Here is a 14862-nt window from a genome sequence, read left to right as displayed (position 1 = left end):
ACTGTAGGTTTCTCTCACCTGCCCTCTGACCTCTGAACTCCGAGAACCAGACCACTGGCAAGGCAATTACACACACTTAATCTCTTACAATCTCACTCTCTAGTTCTATTTAATGACTCAAGGGCTCTGTGTGTGTATGTGTGTGTGTGTGTGTGTGTGTGTGTGTGTGTGTGTGTGTGTGTGTGTGTGTGTGTGTGTGTGTGTGTGTGTGTGTGTGTGTGTGTGTGTGTGTGTGTGTGTGTGTGTGTGTGTGTGTGTGTGTGTGTGTGGATAAAAGACTGATTCTACAATTACTGGCACAGTTGATGACTTGAACATTAGTAGCATGTCCTGAAATTTAGATTTGATCGTGACATATTGTATATACCCTCAAGTGGATTTTGGTATAATAGGTGATGTGCGGATTCTTAATATCGTTTGTGGTGGAAATATGTGAAACTAAACAAATTTTTCCATTTTTAGACAAAATGTTAAGTAAGTCTTGCTAAAACAACAAGTTAGCAAGAGATTGAATAACATTGGTAATGCTAATTAGCACGGTAATTACAGCGATTCTTTGTTATTAAAATGAACTGAACATATGACTTTAAAGGTTTTTTGGGGCAAAATATATATATATTTTTTTTGCTGATTTAAAGTTTAAACATCTGATAAATAAAAAAATATAATAAAGACTAAAAACAACAATTAAAAAGGCACAATAAAAAAAGCTCAAAGTGATTATAATTAATCTTTTTTTTTTTTAAATCTTAAAAAAACTAATTGAAGACTCTTTTATTTTAGGCTCATGTAAGTAAATAACTTAAAATCCATTCGTTTGTATAATAATAGTAATAATTTATGCTTGTAAAACTTTCATGCTTGTAAACAATTCTTTTATTATAAGTGAAGACAGGCTTGAACACCTCAGTGGGTATCATATGCCACATCCATTTACAGAACATTTCTGAGACGTTGCACATTTATGCACAACTATATGAATCGATCCATATACCTTAGAGCGGTATCTTGAATAAATTAGCCGAATCAATGATATATGTCTATAATATCACAATGCAAATGAAAATTTGTTAATGCTTTTGCTTTGACAAACTCAGAACGATCTGAAGTCCACAAACAGGACAGAGGAGACAGTCGGCCATGCCAGACCTGACTAGACGATTCACCTCTCTGATCCTCTTAGATCAGATGCCTGTGTGGGATTAACGGAATCTGTCGGTGCGGAAAATGAATTGTCTTGCCAGCAACTCCTCCCCCTCCATTCCTCAGTCTTCCTTTCTCCCGTTCACTCCCTCTTTCTCTTTTCATCTGGTTTGTTTTCTCTCATTTCCCTCTCTCTTCCCGAATGAGATTTATCCCACTGTAATGAGCCCTGTGCCGTTTTATTGATCATGCTTTGCAGATTAAAGTCTTTCAAACATCTATCAAATAATAATGAACCAGTGGGGAAACTCACACACACACACACAGGCTGAAACAGCAGCACAAGCAGGGTCTTAAGCTCACAGGATTACAGGCAGCTTTGATAGCACCAAATCAGCTTTATCCAGTGTATCTGAGCTATGAATTATTCTGTGGGGACAGAAAATTATTTTAACATGCACACTGACATCCGGATCATCACTGGATATGTAACACACACCACAATCATGAACCATCCATCAGAACGGATGGGCCATGTTACACAACAGAAGCCTCTGTGGTTTTCTAAATAACTAGTAGAAAGTAGCGAACAAAACTAATTGTTCTGTAAATATATGGGTCATTGACGAATAAGGTTTGTAAAAGGATGGAGATAGTTTTTAAAATATTACAACATTTCCATGTTTTATAGCTGTTGCACTGAATGACCTGATGTTTCGGGACATGCGTATGAGCAAATGAAAACATGAATTTTTCAAATAGTTAAAAGAGAGTTAGTTACTTTGCTTCACAACCTTTGCAGGTGTATGAATGATGTCACATCCTGTCACATGATATTGACCGCATGACTTGATCCAAAATGGTCCCATTATATTAATTACTCCGAATGACATCAATGAAATTAATTTTTCCGGACATTCTTTCTCATAACCAAGCAATGACTTCTACACATAATTTTAATACAATTTTATCATGCCAGAATAAAAATATATACATTACATTTAAAGATAGTTTAATCACAAATGAAATGGCTGTATTGGCCTTTGGATGGTTAAACCGAATGAATTTTTGACATGTCAGAATCTTTAAAATACCTATAATATAATAAGGATAATAAAATATTATATGTAGCAAAATATATTTAAAACCTTTTGGATTTAATGAAAGAGATCTAGTTGTATTACCTTACATACTTTGGATGTAATATTTTAGTTTTTTATTATTATTAAGGCCTTTGGACAAAAAAAAAGACCCACCACGTCATTGACCCATATACACAACATAAGTGTGTGTCTATATATATATATATATATATATATATAACAATTTTAAAATTTAAAGGGGGTATATCACGAAATTTGGTCTAAAACTAAAATAACTAAAAATATATTCCAAATTATAAAAAATTATAAAACAAATTATAGTAGTTATGTATGTACTATTGTAGTTATGTTTTAAATCATATTTAAAAATCATAAATAAAATAATAATGTAAAACTATAATTTAATAAAATGCATGGTATGACCCCTTTAACTGTATACTGCATCACAAAAGTACATTCAACTCCATACTAAATAGCACAATCTAACACTACACAGAATGCAAAACAGAATGCAGAGGCCTCACTTCCTGTTGAACTCAGATTCATGTGATTTTCACTTGTGTATAATGATTCTTAATGGAAACAGCCCAAGAATAGGCCTCTTTGTTCTAAAAGGCATAGTGTGAATATTTAAGATAATGCAAGAGTCCCGTTCCTTTATTTTTGTAATTTTGCTGATTATCATTTCATGACAGAATCTGCCGTTGCAATAAATAAATGAGAAATGGTATTAAAGTGAGATATAAACCAAACTCTGAGATCAGAACATGCATTTACAAAACAACTGACACAATTCATTTGAAAATGAGCATTTAGTGCTTTGGAGATAATAAAAATGAAACAATTTAATTTCAGATCATGAATGGAGGCCATATTAGATCTTAATATCATGAGTGGCATTAAATATCGACCTGCAAAGAGTTCCATCACGATCGTGACAAACAAACACACACAAACATAGTTCTCATGAGCTCAGAGAATTAATATCATTCCAGTCATAAGCATAGCTTCAGGATCAGCCTGTGGCCCTGGCAAGAAATCCAGTGTAATTATTATTTGATGTTGATGATGTGTGATTGATGTGGTTTTCATAACAAAAACAACATCAATCCAACAGTGATATATTCAAATGTCTTGCGCTCTTCCTTTTTTCTTATACACACTATCATTCTTTTTTTCACACTTAAGTATTACTACTAATTAATTAATTACCATTAAAATTATTAATTAATATAATACATTGCCTATACATGTGGTACGCATTATACCAGTGAAAAATTCCTTGTATGCTAAGCATACTTGGCCAATAAAAGCTGATTAGTTGATTCAGAGATTGATTGATTGATTGATTATGTTATCTTCTGTGTACTGACGTGTCAGTCATAATGTCAATACTATTAGCAGCCAATCAGAGTGATATGATCTCAATGAGGGAGGGGACATTACAACTATATGCATAACTGTTTACAAATACACGACAAAAAATATATATATTTCAAGGGTCACAGCAATGCTGCAGGGTCATAATAAAATAAAAAAAAAAAAAAAAAAAAAAATATATAAATATATATATATATATATATATATATATATAAAATAATAAAAAAATTAATAAGTTCATTCTTAACTGCAAAAATGAAATATATTTCATTAATTTCAAATGTGACTTACAAGTTTATGTATGCTTATGTATTTATGCACTGTGCACATCAAAAATTATTATTTAAATGCCTTTTAATATGTAACAGGGGGTTGCTCCATTCAAAGACCCTGAAAGACCCCTATTATACATAATAGGACTTTATATAGGCACTTTCTGTCCGTGATCAGCCCGTGTCTGGCTTAAATCCAGATGGTGACATCAGTTTCCTGTTTATAGCGCTGCTTTCACTCTCACTGCTAGACCAGGGTAACACTACACTGACCTTAACCTTAACACACACATACATCATCTTCAGCCTTTTAGTCTCAAGCTATCCATCAAATCCAAAAATAATATTTAAATGCTTAATCTAATGCAGTCTGTCGGCATCATATGAGCCGCACTGAAAATCAGAGTCTAAACATCATTAATAAGCTCAGCACAGCACTGAGAAGAGGAAAGATGACTGACACAGTCACAATGGCCCCTGGGAAATCAAGGAGCAAGGGTAGAGCAAACACCTTCCACACGCATACATTCACAAAACACAAAGCCTAGACTCTTGCACACACAGTTAACCATGCAAGACATTTTCTACTTAAATTGCATTCCTCATTATTAAAGCATGTCTGCAATGCAGTGAGCTGTTTTTCCATAGTTAACACATGCCAAAAACAAGTACTGCAGCTGCAGTGTTGTGCAAAACCTAAAGTGCTCAGAAATACATCTTCCCAAAGTCGCACTTGTCAATGTTAAACAGCTGCTCGTGAAATCAAGCGGGCTCCCAGATCGTTTGCTTTAGGGTTTTGACTGAGGGAAGCGATGCGGTCGGTGTTTGGTGTTGTATAAGCCTGCAGCAAACCACAGGGTAAGTATAGACTGCAGCATCTCTGTGAAAAGGACCCAGACTGAGCTGGCTAAACGGTGCCTGTCAGTTATTAAACTGACAGCTCTGGTGAAAAACAGATGCATGGGAAAGAGGTCTGTAGCAGTCACCGACAGGGACATACAAGCAAATGCACACAACATTGCAAAAAATTATTGTCTTGTTTTCCAGTAAAAATATCTAAACATTCTTAAACCAAAATATATTGACTTGGGAAGCAAAATTATGTCTTGTTTTCTGAAAAATTTATCAAAATGAATTTGTCATTTTGCTTCTCAAGTAATTGCATCTTCATTTAAGAAGATTTAGATATTTGTACTAGAAAACAGGACAAAAATACTATGGTAGAACATAATTTTTGCAGTGAAAAAAAAATACTAATGATGGGCCCTGTGGTTCTCATTGCTCTTAAACGGACAGTTTCCCCAAAAATTACAATTCTGTCATCATTTACTCACATTTATGCAGTTCCAAACCTATATTACTTACGTTCTTCTGTGGAACACAAAAGAAGACGTTTTGCAGAATGTTCATGCTGCTCTATTCCATACAATAAACATGAATGTTAACAGGGTTTTCTCTCCATTTTCCATTAGCCCCCGGTTTCACAGACAAGGCTTAAGTTAGTCCTTAAACTAAAATGCATGTTTGAGCCGTTATAACTGAAAGTAACTTGTACTGACAGATCTTAAAATATGTCAGTGCCATTGTTTTGTCTCAAGATGAACACCACTAATGTTTTTTTCTAGTGAACATTTATAAAAGTTACTTAAATATCCTAATTGAACTAAGGTCTAATCCTGGTTTAGGCTAAGCCCTGTCTGTGAAACCGGGCCTATAAGTTTTTAATTTCTTGTCACAGTTGCCTTTGGCTTGCGCACTAAAGATATTATGTACTATGTACAATGCATTATGCCATGACTTTCGATTAACTCCTCAGGTAAACTGCCTAGAGGTGGGTAATATGATTGAAATGTTAACCTTGTCATTTGTATGCATCATTTAACAGTGGCAATGATACACATCACAAAATCACTACAAGAATAGTTATAGACTGAACAAAATCTTACAGGTTTCATAATCCTCAATATCTCCACATAACAAATGTTATGTCTCCAAGTATGTCCAAAACTTACCCACATATAAAGTACACTCACACAAATCGATATATACTATATAGCAAATCTTAATTGCTTGATTGTTTATATTGTTGCAAAATGTACACTATACTATCGTCCAGTGATATATTTAAAGTTTTTTCTTTTCTTTTTTTTTTTTTTTTTTATGCCATGCCAGCTTCTATGGCTATATTCATGGTGAGAGACAGGTTTTTAAAGTTGGATATATATGTATATTAAAGGTGCCATCGAACGTTTTTTTACAAGATGTAATATAAGTCTAAGGTGTCCCCTGAATGTGTCTGTGAAGTTTCAGCTCAAAATACCCCCATAGATTTTTTTTATTAATTTTTTATCTGCCTATTTTGGGGCATAATTAGAAATGCGCCGATTCATGCTGCGGCCCCTTTAAATGCTCGCGCTCTCCGCCGCCGGAGCTCGCGCTTGCCTTAAATGGTGCATAAAAAAAGTTTACACAGCTAATATAACCCTCAAAATGGATCTTTACAAAGTGTTCATCATGCATACTGCATGCATACATCGGATTATGTGAGTATTGTATTTATTTGGATGTTTAAATTTGATTCTGAATGAGTTTGATGGTGCTCCGTGGCTAAAGCTTACATTACACACTGTTGGAGAGATTTATAAAGAATGAAGTTGTGTTTATGAATTATACAGACTGCAAGTGTTTAATAATGAAAATAGCGACGGCTCTCGTCTCCGTGAATACAGTAAGAAACGATGGTAGCTTTAACCACATTTAACAGTACATTAGCAACATGCTAACGAAACATTTAGAAAGACAAATTACAAATATCACTAAAAATATCATGTTATCATGGATCATGTCAGTTATTAATGCTCCATCTGCCATTTTTCGCTGTTGTCCTTGCTTGCTTACCTAGTCTGATGATTCAGCTGTGCACATCCAGACGTTAATACTGGCTGCCCTTGTATAATGACTCGATCATAGGCTGGCATATACAAATACTGGGGATGTACACCCCCACTGTTACGTAACAGTCGGTGTTATGTTGAGATTTGCCTGTTCTTCGGAGGTCTTTTAAACAAATGAGATTTATATAAGAAGGAGGAAACAATGGTGTTTGAGACTCACTGTATGTCATTTCCATGTACTGAACTCTTGTTATTTAACTATGCCAATATAAATTAAATTTTTAATTCTAGGGCACCTTTAAACTTTATCCATATACATACAGTATACTCACCTAAAGCAATATATACAATATAGCAAATCTCAACAGCTTGATTATATATTCTGAAAATAATGCCTAGCTCTGCTAAATTTGACTATAAATGGCTTTTTTTTGTTATCTTTATAGCTCCACATCCCCATTCACTTTCATTATATCGTAACCGGGACATTCTGTAAAACATCTCCTTTTGTGTTCCACAGAGAACTTTAAGACATGGGATTGGAAAGGCATGAGGGCTCATAAATAAATGACAAAATGTCCTATTTCTGTGAACTATTCCTTTAAGAAACAGCACTGACTGGATTAATCAAAATAATCTTTCATTTCAATGATGGAGAAAGTTGACGAATGTCTTTTTTACATTACAATAATGTGCGCTGATGAATTATACACAAGTTGAAGGACATTTATTAAGCGAGCAAATATGGTCAATTTTGATTTCATATTGCCTGCATGCACTCAATGCAGAGAGCAGAGGAGAGTTTTCTATGTCTCGAACATGCATTAAACAGCGCTTGTATAGCCCTACCAGACACATACACACTAACACAATGTAAATTAGCATCCGCTTATGAGCACAGACCTGTGTTTCAGGAATATCAATGAGGCCTCACAGGTGGGGGACGATTACGTATTCTCCAAACACTCCAATTATGTGTCTATGTCTGCTCTCTTCTTAGCTAGTGTAACACTGTTAATTAGTTCTCATTAAGTGATGACAACCTAGACATTACCAAAGTAGCAGAAAGCATCTCGTCAGACTTTCATACAATCAAAGCCATTCACAGTACACCGTTTTCAACTAAAAATGGAAACTTTTTATGCGTTTTGGCTGTTCATTTACACGAAAACGGCATTTTGGGGGCCTGAAAATGCTAACTTTTGAAAACGGGTTCCAAAGTGCAATTTTTTGAAAACGATACAGTTATTATCTCCGTGTAAAAAACAAAAACGCAGATCTGGTATGAGTGCTCTGTAAAAGAATATGTGCGCAGACGCGTAGTCTTTCTTTACAAAGTGACATCGCCAACTGACCTGGCATGCATATTTTTTTAATCGTTTTCGCGGATCCATGTGAAAAGGGGTCGCTTTGACTGTCATCTGTACAAAGAAAACACTTTTCCATTTCTTTTACATCGTTGTTGTGTAAAAGTACCCTCGGTTCACAACAAACTCTCTGTGAGCACTGATATTATAGTATTATTTATATAGTATTTATTAATATTTCACATTAGCTTTTATTTTAATGTTTTTAGTTTTTTAATTGAGGATTAAAAAATTGACGATTCTGTAATTTTTCTTAGTTATTTGGTTCCTAAATGTTTCAATTTAAGAGCCAGAGGCCCCCTAGTCCGACAAGAAAAACACATAAAAGATTTAGAATAGAACAAATATATCCTTTATCTCTGTTGGTCCTGTTAGCACGATATCTGAGCTTTTTGCCCGCTGTGTGGTAGAGCCGTCAAGTCTGAAACCTTGACACACATCACTGACCATTACAAACACATGCAGAGTACTGTAAGACAAGCCTTGTGTATAAAGGGCTCACACTGACTGTGTCCTTCCCAATCGGATTAATTTCTCTATAAACACAAAGAGGAAACATCAAAATCAAACGCATTTTCTTAAAGAATAAGAGAATAAACCGATGTGTTTTATGAAGCTGAAATAAAATATTTAACATAAATTTGGCATAGGTAGCGTGAGAGTTGGGTTTAAGTGAGATATCACCGGGTCCCAGAAGCATTAGAGTGCTTTAAATGTATGTGTACGCGTGTCACATTTCTGGCGCAGTGAGGAGAGGCATGAATTATTCACGTCGCCTCTATCCTGGCTTGGCAGGAAGAAAGGTAGAATGAGAGAAGAGGAGAGAAAAAGAAAGGGAGGAGGGGCACAAGTGGGAAGCAGGAGAATGGGAGAAGGCAAGGAGAAAGTGGCACCGAAAAACGAGTTTGTTGGTTTCGCACTCTGACAGACGCAAAAGGAGGAGCTGTATGACGTTAAAGTTTGCAGGAATTCACACGCTCTCGCCTTGTTGCCTTGGTTACAGCCCCCTGCCCAAGCCCCAATAGCTCTTACTGGGATCTTTTTGCTCTTAACATGCATAATAAAAAATTACATACAAAACCTTGTTGTCTGAGGAGTTATATAATGTAAAAAATCCACCAAATCAATCAAATCAATTCAATGAACATTTAAACACTATACACTAGAACAAGGTTGAAAAGTAACAAGGTAAGACCACTCAGAGCCCCATAGCAACCCCATAGCAACGAGGTAAGACCACTCAGAACACCCTAGCAAACACGTAGCAACGAAGAAAGACCACTCAGTGCACCCTAGAAAACACATAGCAACGAGGTTAGACCACTCAGAGCCCCCTAGCAAACACATAGCAACAATGTAAAACCCCTCAGAGCACCCTAGCAACCACATTGTAATGAGGTAAGACCACTCAGAGCACCCTAGTAACCACATAGCAACGAGGTAAGACCACTCAGAGCCCCCTAGCAACCCCATAGCAATGAGGTAAGACCACTCAGAGCACCCTAACAAACATGTAGCAACGAGGAAAGACCTCTCAGTGCACCCTAGAAAACACATAGCAACGAGGTTAGACCACTCAGAGCACCTTAGTAACCACATAGTAATGAAGTAAGACCACTCAGAGCACCCTCAACACCATAGCAACGAGGTAGGACCACTCAGAGCACCCTAGCAAACACATAGCAACAATGTAAAACCACTCAGAGCCCCCTAGCAACCCCATAGCAATGAGGTAAGACCACTCAGAGCACCCTAGTAACCACATAGCAACGAGGTAAGACCACTCAGAGCACCCTAGCAAACACGTAGCAATGAGGAAAGACCACTCAGTGCACCCTAGCAAACACATAGCAATGAGGTTAGACCACTCAGAGCACCCTAGTAACCACATAGCAACGAGGTAAGACCACTCAGAGCACCCTAGCAAACACGTAGCAATGAGGAAAGACCACTCAGTGCACCCTAGCAAACACATAGCAACGAGGTAAGACCACTCAGAACACCCTAGCAAACACGTAGCAACGAAGAAAGACCACTCAGTGCACCCTAGAAAACACATAGCAACGAGGTTAGACCACTCAGAGCCCCCTAGCAAACACATAGCAACAATGTAAAACCCCTCAGAGCACCCTAGCAACCACATTGTAATGAGGTAAGACCACTCAGAGCACCCTAGTAACCACATAGTAATGAAGTAAGACCACTCAGAGCACCCTCAACACCATAGCAACGAGGTAGGACCACTCAGAGCACCCTAGCAAACACATAGCAACAATGTAAAACCACTCAGAGCCCCCTAGCAACCCCATAGCAATGAGGTAAGACCACTCAGAGCACCCTAGTAACCACATAGCAACGAGGTAAGACCACTCAGAGCACCCTAGCAAACACGTAGCAATGAGGAAAGACCACTCAGTGCACCCTAGCAAACACATAGCAATGAGGTTAGACCACTCAGAGCACCCTAGCAAACACATAGCAATGAGGTTAGACCACTCAGAGCACCCTAGTAACCACATAGCAACGAGGTAAGACCACTCAAAGCACCCTAGCAAACACATAGCAATGAGGTTAGACCACTCAGAGCACCCTAGCAAACACATAGCAATGAGGTTAGACCACTCAGAGCACCCTAGTAACCACATAGCAACGAGGTAAGACCACTCAGAGCACCCTAGCAAACACGTAGCAATGAGGAAAGACCACTCAGTGCACCCTAGCAAACACATAGCAATGAGGTTAGACCACTCAGAGCACCCTAGCAAACACATAGCAATGAGGTTAGACCACTCAGAGCACCCTAGTAACCACATAGCAACGAGGTAAGACCACTCAGAGCACCCTAGTAACCACATAGCAACGAGGTAAGACCACTCAGAGCACCCTAGCAAACACATAGCAATGAGGAAAGACCACTCAGTGCACCCTAGCAAACACATAGCAATGAGGTTAGACCACTCAGAGCACCCTAGTAACCACACAGTAATGAAGTAAGACCACTCAGAGCACCCTCAACTCCATAGCAACGAGGTAAGACCACTCAAAGCAACCTAGAAACCACACAGCAACGAGGTAAGACCACTCAGAACACCCTAGAAACCACATAGCAATGTGGTAAGACCATTCAGAACACCCCAGCAACCACATAGTGACAAGGTAACACCACTTAGAACACCCTAGCAGCAACCACATAAAACTGTGCTAAAACCACTCAGAACACGCATAGCAACATGCTAAACCACTCAGTACACCCTAGAAACCACATATCAACATGTTAAAATCATTTATAACACCCTAGCAACCACATTGCAACTTTGGAAAACCAACTTCCCCATAACATCCGGAGATTAATATTATTTTTCCATTTTTCCTTGTCCATCTGTGTTACATCATCAGAAAATAAAAGTAATTTAATTGGTGGAGGAAGTTTGGATGAAAGAATATAAAAAAACAGACTTTTTTTCCTTAAGAATAATGTCCTCTGATGGATTAGAGAAATAAATTGGGTCAATTCTAAATTGTATGTTTTGAGAACAAGCACACAAATCTCACAAACACAAGAAGATGAGAGAGAAAAATAAGCGGAAAGAAAAGCGAGTTCGATCTCTAAAACTCCAAAAGCAGAAACTCCCAAAGCCTGCGCTCTCAGTGGACTCCTTCATGAGAAAGTTTTTTCTGTGTGTGTGGGCCCTCACTTACCCGCATGTGCGGCGCATATACACTATCTCTCCCTGCATGTAACTTTTCTTGCTAACAGAGCGTGATCTCACTCGAACTGCCCTTGAGATTCCCGCTGTCAGCTCTTCTGGAACGTTCTAAAGAGCCACTCCTCACATCCGAGATGGGGTCAGCGAGCAACAGAGGGAGGAAACCCGCAGGAAGGAGGAGAGGAAGATTTGGAGGAAGGAAAGCTGCAGTATGCCTTGTTTTTGTAATTTGGTCAACGTATGTAAACCTCCGCAACATATAAACAAGAACAAAGGAACATTCTGGGTTCAAAATAAGTTAATTTTGTGGCACGGGTAGGAGCTGCACCATTCTGAATAAATTGAGAATCATGTTTTTTTTAGTTTCAAATAGTGCTGTAAAATCGATTAATCGTGAATAAATCGCATCTAAGATAAAGGTTTGTTTACATTATATACACATATAGCACATATACACACACACAGATGCGCACATATATAATATATAAATATAATAATATATATACACACATATATTATGTAAACACTTATGTTAGATATGATTAATCACAATTAATCGACTTGACAGTACTAGTTTAGAGATCACGATTCTCCCACAATTCTGAACAGACAACAAAATAACAGGTTCTGAAAAAATATAAATTGCTGCAGCTTATTTAATGATTCAATGACTCACTCATAAATACTTCACTTGTTTAATTACTGGATGAATCAGAGTTTCTGAACAAATCTCGTGAATGAATGTTTTAATGAAAAATACTTTTTTTTTTTTAACAGTCGCCACCTAGTGGCATATCAATGTAATTGATACAATCATTATTTGAAGCACCGAGTTACTTTCAAAAGTTGATTTGCTCTATTTTGATCGCTTCCATAGACATCAGTGTTTAACTATAAACTTAAATTCTTGCAGATTGTTGTCAATTAGGAATGAGATCACAATCTTTTAACGTTTAATCATACAGCTCTAGCATGTGATCAATTACCTCAGAAAATTCAATACATCCTTCTGTTTGTACAAACAAAACAAAATGTGTATAGTACAAGTGTCCTTGAAGAAAAGTCTTTGACACAAGACATTTCTAAGCCAAAATTTGCAGCCTATATGTTTGTAAAAATTTTTTTTAGCAGTAATGTTGCCAAAAATCTCAATTTAAAATGACTATTCCATATGGACAAACAATGTCTTTCTGGTGTTTTTCTGCATTTTATTTAAAAAGTAACAGGTTTAATGACTACATGGTCATAACAGGAGTTTGTGAATATGGTGCCATGTTAAGACGTATATGCCCGGTTCCACAGAAAAGGCTTAAGCCTAATCCCAGACTAAAAGGCATGTTTGAGTTATCTTCACTGAAAGCAACTTGCAGTGACATATCTTAATATATGTCAGTGCCATTGTTTTGTCTCAAGGTGCACACCAGTAATTCTTTTTCTAAGGCATGTTTATAAAAGCTACTTAAATGTCCTAATTGAACTAAGGTCTAGTCCTGGCTTAATATAAGACCTGTCTGTGAAAGCAGACCATAATGTTTAAGTCTTCTGGCTATATTTTCACGACTGTGTATTTTAATGTTTCCCTCAATGCGAAACCCCATAGACTTCCATTGTAAGTACATTTTAGGTGTAAACTTCTTTTGATTTCACAAACTAAGGAAGTTGAAAACAGACTTCCCTATCAGTGTGAAAAGACAAAAAAAAACAGGCTGCATGGAAATTCTAAACGTTCAATCTCTTGACGTCAGTACTCAGTGAAGTTTTCTAGGACAATTCGAATGGACAAAGACTTAAACAAGCATGAAATGAGAAAGGGCCTCTATATGTAAATGAGCTGTGGTAGCAAAAACTTTTGGGGTTTGACTGAACCTAAACTTTGTAGGTGCTATGGCACCCAGAATGTGGGCGGTGAGAGAAAGAACGTGTGTTTCATCATCCGGGGGTGGACAGGGAATGCAAGTGGCACTCGAATAATGTGAAACGTGGGCGTCTGGTGGATGGAGGAGAGGAAGGCAGCACCATCACTGCTGGCTAAATCAGCAGGGCATTTAGAGGGAATTGTCAAGGAAGCACTGCAAATAAGAGGCATGTGTGTGGTGTGACATGGAAGTGCTGTGCTAAAATGATCCTCTTTCTCCCCAGACACTGTACGAGCTTCTAAACCTCCTTCAAACTATCTCTCCATCTCAAGTCCACCTACAGAAACATATGTCCCGATTTACTGGGGTAATACAAAAGTCAGATCAAGTACAATACTTATGCATCTTGTCGCAGGGGGCGAGGTTCTTTGGGAACGAAGGAATGGAGATGGAGACGTTGGGACTGAAGCTTTGAAGTTTCGGTGCTGCTTTTGATCAGAGGCACAATTTAAAACAATCCCTCTAGTCTGCACACAACAGCTATTTAAGGCATAAAAGCCCTTCTAAGGAGAAATCTACAGCATTAGCGTGCACAAAAAAAATGTATGCTGACAAACACTCAAAATATAATAGTTTCATAACAACACCCCAGTGAGCATGCAACATATCAGAAAGCAAGTATGTGGTTTCCCATAACCCCTTGCTGCACATCTTCAAAGCCTTTTTATTTACGGTAGCAAAGCTGCTCCATTTTCTTGTAAATATACAGTGCGCAAAAACAAAACAGGCTTAATTTACTAGCCGACACACACTAGCAGACCACAGCGAACCAAACTTGGCTGGTTGACAAGATGAGTCATATGAAGCATGAGAACCAATGGTGTGAAATTTGGCAATTTTGTAAAGTTTGAAATCTATATAATATATATATATTTCTTTAATGTTAAAATACTTTTCCTATCTCTTAATATGTAGAGATAACTATAAATTAGCCATTTGTAGGTTGATTTGGATGGATGGATGGATGGATGGATGGATGGATGGATGGATGGATTCAATGGATGGATGGATTCAATGGATGGATGGATTCAATGGATGGATGGATTCAATGGATGGATGGACAGACAGACAGACAGATAC

At 37.5% G+C, this 14862-nt stretch overlaps 1 protein-coding gene across 3 annotated transcripts in view; it reads right to left on the bottom strand.

The window, feature by feature from the left end:
- The window catches only part of ccdc136b (coiled-coil domain containing 136b), a 36942-nt gene that overhangs the window by 20232 nt on the left and 1848 nt on the right, over positions 1–14862 (bottom strand). Inside the window, exon 1 of one of the 3 annotated variants that reach the window (XM_067391708.1) lies at positions 11859–11999. The exons of the other annotated variants lie outside the window; for them this stretch is intronic. The gene's annotated coding sequence lies outside the window, so the exon portion shown is untranslated. Of the gene's footprint in view, positions 1–11858; positions 12000–14862 lie in introns of those variants that run through there. 3 annotated transcript variants of the gene reach the window in all.

Source organism: Chanodichthys erythropterus, chromosome 8, assembly GCF_024489055.1.
Source record: "Chanodichthys erythropterus isolate Z2021 chromosome 8, ASM2448905v1, whole genome shotgun sequence".
Lineage (NCBI taxonomy): Eukaryota > Metazoa > Chordata > Actinopteri > Cypriniformes > Xenocyprididae > Chanodichthys > Chanodichthys erythropterus.
This window is presented reverse-complemented; position numbering and strand designations above follow the sequence as displayed.